At 39.7% G+C, this 7,782-nt stretch overlaps 1 long non-coding RNA gene across 1 annotated transcript; it reads left to right on the top strand.

Moving 5' to 3' along the window:
- The first annotated feature begins 528 nt into the window (after positions 1 to 528).
- On the top strand, positions 529 to 3,519 carry LOC122735295. Its single transcript, XR_006354119.1, has 3 exons — positions 529 to 850; positions 1,143 to 1,235; positions 3,258 to 3,519. It is a non-coding gene; the product is annotated as an uncharacterized LOC122735295 (long non-coding RNA).
- Positions 3,520 to 7,782: the final 4,263 nt, after the last annotated feature.

Raw genomic sequence — 7,782 nt, 5'->3', positions numbered from 1 at the left:
GATATATTTATGTAATGAACACACGGACACTTACATTTCACTTCATTGTAACCCACACCTTGGCGTCAGGCTCTGAGTAAAAAGTTATCTCTTCAAATACAACAGCTTATGATGTGATTATGTTATTTTCTATGTACTATGCCCAAACCCTGTTTTCCCTGCTTGGATTTTTTTAAAAAATATCTATTTACATCAACATACTCTCAACACAAAAGACCATACATGTTGAGGATCATGATTCTTGCTAAGGGAATCCTAGTATAGACACAGCATTGAAATCGAAAACACCCTCTGGTTTTTTAAGTTTCCTCTTGCCAAGCCAAGGTCGAGGTCACTGAAGGGCCAGAATGATGAAATCCCAACTACAGCTGCCGGCACTGTACCTATCGCTGCCATCAACAGTAAGCTCCAGTTAGCAGAGCTGCTGTGTCCCTTTCGTTCTCACAAGAGTAAATATTTACTCACCTATTAACCAACAGGAAAACAAAATTCCACTCATTCTTCTAACTCCCAGAGAAGAAAGGGAGAGAGAAAATAGAATTTCAGGGCTTGGAATAAAATTGAACTTTTGAGAAATACACCCCCCCCTTTTTTTAATACCTTCTCTTTCGTCCTGCTTTATTTGAATTCTGGCATAGTCAGCACCCGAGGAAATTGGCCTTCTCTGTCACCAACAAGCATTTTAGTGTTTGGCAAAGTTCGAATTTCAGCTCTAAACGGCGACAGCTAAATTGAAGAGTTACAGAACTAGTGGAGAATGCAAGGGAAATTCTGCAGGCAATTTCACATAATCCACATTTCTAAAGGGTTCTGTGCCCATGGTGTGATATGCAGAGTACATCCACCTACGGTATGTAGTTACAAATGTGTTTATGCCATCAATAAATCATATTTCTAACACTGTACTAATTACAGGAGCAACAATGCGTATAATAAAAAGTTTATACCTATCGTTGCTTTGCAGACACCCCCTCTGGGATGGTATTAAGCTTATTCATGATTTCTGATTGTGAAGACATGCATCCAAAACACGCTTTTAATTTTAATGCCAAACATGAGTGCAAATCTTTCAGGAATCAGACAGGGTACATCCTTTCAAATAAATTCTGGTCAGACTCAACTTTTTTATAACTCATCTGCAGGCGCCAAGGAAGGACCAATCTTACACCCAAACAAACCGAAACCTGCATCAGGAAGAGCATTTGTGAAGGTTCCCTCCTTCAGGAGAAAGCAAAGTAAGGACTTTTAATGAAATTATCCTGGTGGGGGGAAAAAATCCTTGATTAATACAGTGCAGCCCTGTCTGGAATCGAAAATCACTCCATGTGTTCACTGATGTACGGTTAATGCAAACTTAGCATAACAATGCAAAACACATCGCAGAAGCCTCTTCCCACTCCCTGAAGATGATTCATTAAAACTGAATCCAACAAGAATGGTGTCCTAGAATTCTATTTCACAATTCTATATGGTAAACAGTGTAAAGAGGTGGCATTTTCTTAGTCTACTATGCTTGATTTTTAGCCTTGCATTCAAATAAACAATGAACTTAATACTTTTTGAAAGGTGTTTAAACCAGTCTTTTTTTTTGGTGGGGGGTGGAGCAGGAGGTGGATCTGGAGACGAACTGAGAAAGAGACCAGACTCTAGAGAGATAGAGATAGGGACTTACTATCAGATAAAATCTTATTCTGAGTATTTTTATTCCCATGTTTGTTTCTACATATGCTGGTATTTTTTTTTTCCAAGTAATTTTGCAGCGTACAGATTTTCAAAGTGTTTGGAATCTTCAGCCTTTACAGATATCAGGAAAAGATGTCATAAATATTATACCTATTCAAAATGTTAGACACATTACTTATTAACAGGTAAAGGAATTTAGAATGCTCAGATCTCTAACTACGAAAAGGAAGCTAAATAAGTATTCCTTCTCATGACATTTGTGCCAAGGGATAGCTTTTCTGGCAACCCATAAAGCAGAGGATGAAAGACACAGCCCCAGCCTGACTCTCTCAGTTGTAGCCTGTATCTGTCAGAGCTCATCCGGGTCAGAAATAAGGATAGTACCCTGTTCTCACATTATGCACATTTTGTTGGTTCCAGGTGTAGCAAAGGAAGAAGGGATGGAATGGGCAACCAGGCATCTCAAAATTATGGAAAAGTGTAATCCTGTACACAAAAGCCCCCACACTCAAAACAGCTCAGAGCAAGCACACTTACAAAAGCAACTTATTAACCCTGCACTGAGAGTCAGGCTGACAAACAGTGGCTAGCTCAGAACTGGCTTAAGGCTTTGGACTTTCCCCATTGAGGATTACATTGTTGGAGGATAATTTCCATGCTTACAAAAAATAAATGGGCAATAGTTCATAATCAATTGTGCAGGTATTGAATTCATAACATATTATCTATGCATTTTCAATATTAAGTTTTAAGACATAATATACACAGAAGGGATAAAACAATAAGCACATATAATTAAAACTCCTAACTTTGAGGTGGTAGCATCACTTTCTTTATGGGGACAGAGAAAGAGCTTGAATCATTTAAACTAACCTGTTATATTTTTTTGTGGTGTTTTGTTGTTGTTGCTTTCTCTGTGTGTGTGTGTTTAAACTCTTTACAAAGTAAAACCCGGGGGACCGCTAGGTGGCGCAGTGGATAAAGCACCAGCCTTGGATTCAGGAGGACCTGAGTTCAAATTCAGCCTCAAACACTTGACACTTGCTAGTTGTGTGACCCTGGGCAAGTCACTTAACCTTCATTGCCCTGAAAAAAAAAGACGTTTTTAAAAAGTCACAAAGTAAAAACCAAATCCAACCTCAGGAGCCATTGAGTTGTGAAGTTCTGCTTATCTCTGTCCTAGCTGAGACCAGGATACCAGGAAGGATGGTGGGTTTGCCTTGAGACCTCCCATCTACAGCTGGCTGTGAGCTTCCACCACAAACTGGAAGCAAGAAAATGATGACTTTCTGTTTCTCTATGACAGGCAACATCATTTATGATCCATTATGTAATGACATAGGCGTTATAAATTGAAAAAAATGTCTTGTAAGATGTTGTAAATAAACATTTCTGGTGAACAAACAGGAAGCTAAAAACATTGTTGTTAAGGCAAAGGGGCTGGGTTTAGATTCTCGAAATCAGAAATGATCCCTTACTTTTCCTTCCCAACCCCCACTCCAATTTATAGTTAAACATGGTAAGCAAAAATTACTCCACTACTCACAATTTCCTTTCTTCCTTTCTTTACACAGTCATAGTGACAGAACACCCTGTTTTATCTCACTGACAAAAAAGAGGGTGAAATAAAAAGGAAAAAAAAATTTAAAAAAGAAGAAGAAAAAGGAGAAGAGGGTGGAATTAGACCCACCTGAAAAATCCTTCAGACTGAAGACTTATCTACTGGACTTTGGAAAAAAGCTCACTATCTCTCCATAGTTTTTATCTCACATGTTTAAAACAGTCTCATACCTAGTGTATCTTCTTTCTCAAAGGAAGATTTCAAATACCTTCACCATGTGTCAGTGGACTCATAAATGAAGCAAACAGTCAAACTGTACCATTTACAGTGTCTTTTCTCTTCTGCGTTATTTCTTTCCCCCTTTTATAACCTGAATTTCTAACCTATTTTCAACATGCCACTTCCCCTCCACATTAAGAGAAGGCATATTCTTTTTTTCTTTTCTCTGTCTCTTTTTTTCCCCTTCACTAGATGAACTTTAAATGCAATAGTGTGCTCATCCTGACTGACCCCGCCTGCTGTGAATAATTGTCTAGAGTAGAATAGAAGAATCTAAGAGCTTTTGTGAAGGGGAATAGAGAAGACAGACATTATTATGATTTTGAATCTGAAGCGTTCTTCTTTTCTTTTTTTTTTGGGGGGGGGAGGAGAGTCTAACAGCTGTTTCCCATCACAACTGGTGTTTGAAAGACATTGCAAAAATGAGTGTATCAGTATCACAATTAGTTTCACAGGCGGCTAATAACTTACTTGCCAGCCATGCCTGATTTAATCAGGACAGTCCTGATTTATGGGTGTTTGTCCCAGTGTCCGATTTTCTCTGCCAGGTTCATCAGGACAAGCTTGTAGCTTGCTCCACAGCCATTGCTGTAGGTAGGGACAAACTGAATACCAAGTGACAGAGAGAAGGACTAGATCCACAGTTTCCTTTCCAAACTAAAGAAGCCTTGTCATCAGCTGCATGCCACCCCAGTCTCATTCTCTCATTCTCTCATTCTCTCATTCTCTCATTCTCTCATTCTCTCTCTCTCTCTCTCTCTCTCTCTCTCTCTCTCTCTCTCTCTCTCTCTCTCTCTCTCTCTCTCTCTCTCTCTCTCTCTTCCTCCCTCCTTCCCTCTACCCTTGAGGAGTGGCCACTCCTCTCCATTCCCCACTTCTCCTTTCACTGTCCCCCCACCTCCTTTTCAGCAAAGAGGTCAAAGATAGTTCCAGCTTTACATTAGTTCAGACATGCAAGCCCCAAGCCTTTGCTGGGGAGGCTGCTGTCAATGGTGCCAAATTATGCGTGTCTAGTTTTTGTGATGTGATCTACTACTGTTCATTAGGGACTGAGCTGAGACCATCCAACTCATTTTTCTTAGGACCGCAAGCTGGTCTGGAGGGAGTCTCAGCGGTGAGAGGCCGATTCGTTCTTTGCTCACTCAGCAACTTGGGCTTCATGTGTTTTTTTTAAGAAAAATTTTCATGCAAAACCAGGCTGTTCAACATAGAAGTTAATAGATCATATTTAGCACTAATCAGGCAGAAGGATGCCGTGGAAACAATAGCAACTGTGAAATATTTTTACGCATATGCTAGATGATGGCTGCATTGCCCATTTTGAGGAGGCAGGATTGTTCCATGATGAAGTGCAGAAAAATAAACCAAGAAGAGACTGGCATTTCAAAAGTTCCTATCGAAAAGTCCATAGATTCTCAAAAAGTCTGCATGACTCAGAATTACACATCAGAACTTTACTCTTTCATACACACACACTCCTCATGAATGAAATTCACATGTACAATGATAATAGCATTGGCGGGGGGGGGGTATTGATTTTTTCCCAGATAATTATGGATGTTGCTACAATATTTGGGGTGATCAGTGAAATGTCATGGAATATCATAAGTAGAAAACAGAGTCACTAAAGTGAGCCCCCTCAGTCAGTATGGGCACACACTACCACCAAATCCAGCCTTTTAACTATATGCACATTCTTGGCAACTATTCAATGGGAGGCCAAACAGTAGAATAAAGAATGACCTTTTGGTGGGGGGAGGAGAGAGAGGTTAGGAGCTGTAGTGGGGGAAACAGTGTAGTAGCTCAGCCAGGGCTTTATGGCATCTGAGTCCCCCTGTATCACCACACTTAACTTTGTGAGCACATTAATCCCAGGTGGCAAATGTCATGCCCTACAATTTACTGAGCAAGCCACAAGGCTGCCAGTCAGACAGAGACCAGAACAGACAGGGTTTTACACGGCACCTCTGAAGGCAAGAAAATATTACCAGCAATTCATCTCCACAAAGTGTTTTTGAGTTAGACAATGATTTCCACCCCTATTTTCCAGATAGCCAAATTGAAGCAAAGGTGGCAAAAATGCCAATCACGCCAGTCCATATAGGCAATTGTTATTAGTTCTTATTTTTCACAGCCCCGTGAAGTTAGTTGTAACTATCATTTGCTTTTATAGATGGGAGAACTCTTGCAAACATCTCCACAGGTTAGCCATGGCACAGACCTCAGCAGTAGAGTCAGAATACAAAGGTACATGCATCATCATACCAAGAACCTTTTATGGATGTGATGCTAAGCAGTCATAAATGCCAGCTGAAGCAAAAACCCTCAGTGTAGTTACCAACAACAATCAAGATCTGTTAGCAATTACCAAAATTAAAACAAAAAAATCTGTCCTCATCAAAATATTAAGAATTACCTACATAGCTTTTAAATCTACCTTGCCCGTTATTGCATCTACACATGAAAAATGGTTGTCTCTCTAATATGACTCATTTTATTGTCAATTTAATCTTAGTCTTGCTACTATGTTTTTGTGCTGTTCAAAGGAAAAAAGGAAAAGAAATGGTAGCTCTACATTATGATGTATAGTATATAGATTCACCTCAAAAAATTCCTTAAAAAAATTGATCTAAAACCAAAAAAAAAAAAAAACCCACATACCCTAACAGTTTCCCATCAAATGCCAAAGAACAGCAAAGCTTAAAGAATTGTCACCCTTCCACAAATTGTGTTTGGCATTTTTCTTACATTCCTCATAATTTTTTTTTTCTGTTTATACAAAAGACAGGCCAAGTTCAGCCCAGTGATGATTCTCATTGAGCAGTTCACACACACACACACACACACACACACACACACACACACACGGAGAAAATAAAAAAGAAAAGTGACAGTCTATCCATCTCACTTGGCATGTTTATATGTCCTTTTTAACCAAAAAAAAAAAACCTGTTTACAAAGTGGAGTGTCAGTAACATTGTGTAAAGGAACACTTATCTGGGAAACTTTGATCTTTCTCTGAAGCACCATTACTCTGAGACTGAAAGGATAATGGCTCTTTGGTGGGGTGGGGGTGGGGATGGGTAGTTTTCCAAGGAAAAAAGAAAAAGAAAGAAAGAAAGTTTATTGTGCTATTGAGGGATGCATTTAGAAAAATCTTGTAAGACCCCACAAAACTAGCCATGTTTGATTGAACCTTTGACAATTTCTTCTGAGTTACCACTCCTGGGGGGTTTCTGGGGTGGGAGGACAAAAACTTTTCTTTCCAAGCCTGGGTTAACTCTCTCATATAGGTAATGAACACGTTAATGCAACCGAGATCTAAACCAGCCCCTCAGTCTCCTTATTGCCTCCAAAATTCTTTATTTAGATAGAGCTAGTGCATACAAAACTCAAATCACTTCCATTATGGGTTATGATGAGTACCAAACTGTCAAGTTGATTATCTTCACTTTTTTAGACCTAGAAATTAGTCTTGTGAAATGTCAAATTCTTTTCCATTTCATCTGAATCTCGGGGGTGGAGGGAAGGAAGGGTAGGAGGCATATAATACACTTCCTCTCCTACTTCAGGATTTCTACATTTTGCCTTGTTTGAACCAAAACAAGCCAACAAAAAACAACCTGCACTTGAAGCAAAACGTTTTAGCTATCACATACGATCAAATTTGTAAATGCTCAAGGAAGAGCAGCCACAAATGACTGGAGGGACTAATGTGAAAAGATTCTTAATAATTTGACTATCCATGGCTACTTCCTAACTATCTTGGTATCTGGAAGTAATAATATGAACCCCCAACTCGTACCAGCATAATAGATCTTGGCAAAGAAAATAGCAACAGACTATTGAATGGACTGAGAAGACCCCTACCTGTTTCTTACAGTGGAAATTTCTCCATTCAAAGTTGATCTGGGTTTTTTGTTTGTTTGTTTATTTGGGGGGGGGAGTTGCAGGACAATGGGGGTTAAGTGACTTGCCCAGGGTCACACAGCTAGTAAGTGTCAAGTGTCTGAGGCCAAATTTGAACTCAGGTACTCCTGAATCCAGGGCCTGTGCTTTATCCACTGCACCACCTACCCGCCCCAATCTGTTTTAGTTTTGGTTTTGTTTTTTAAAGGAGTAACACCACCAATGACCCTCAGACCTGACATGGAACTTGAAATGAAGAAGGCACAGTTTTGTCTCCAGTATGCAGGAGAAGCTAAGGAACAGTCCCTGGAGAATCTAACAAGAGGGAAGGTATCCCCAGAGTATCCCCC

The sequence above is a fragment of the Dromiciops gliroides genome, chromosome 1 (genome assembly GCF_019393635.1).
Source record: "Dromiciops gliroides isolate mDroGli1 chromosome 1, mDroGli1.pri, whole genome shotgun sequence".
Lineage (NCBI taxonomy): Eukaryota > Metazoa > Chordata > Mammalia > Microbiotheria > Microbiotheriidae > Dromiciops > Dromiciops gliroides.
Note: the sequence above shows the minus strand (reverse complement) of the source record. Positions and strands in the feature narration are given on the sequence as shown.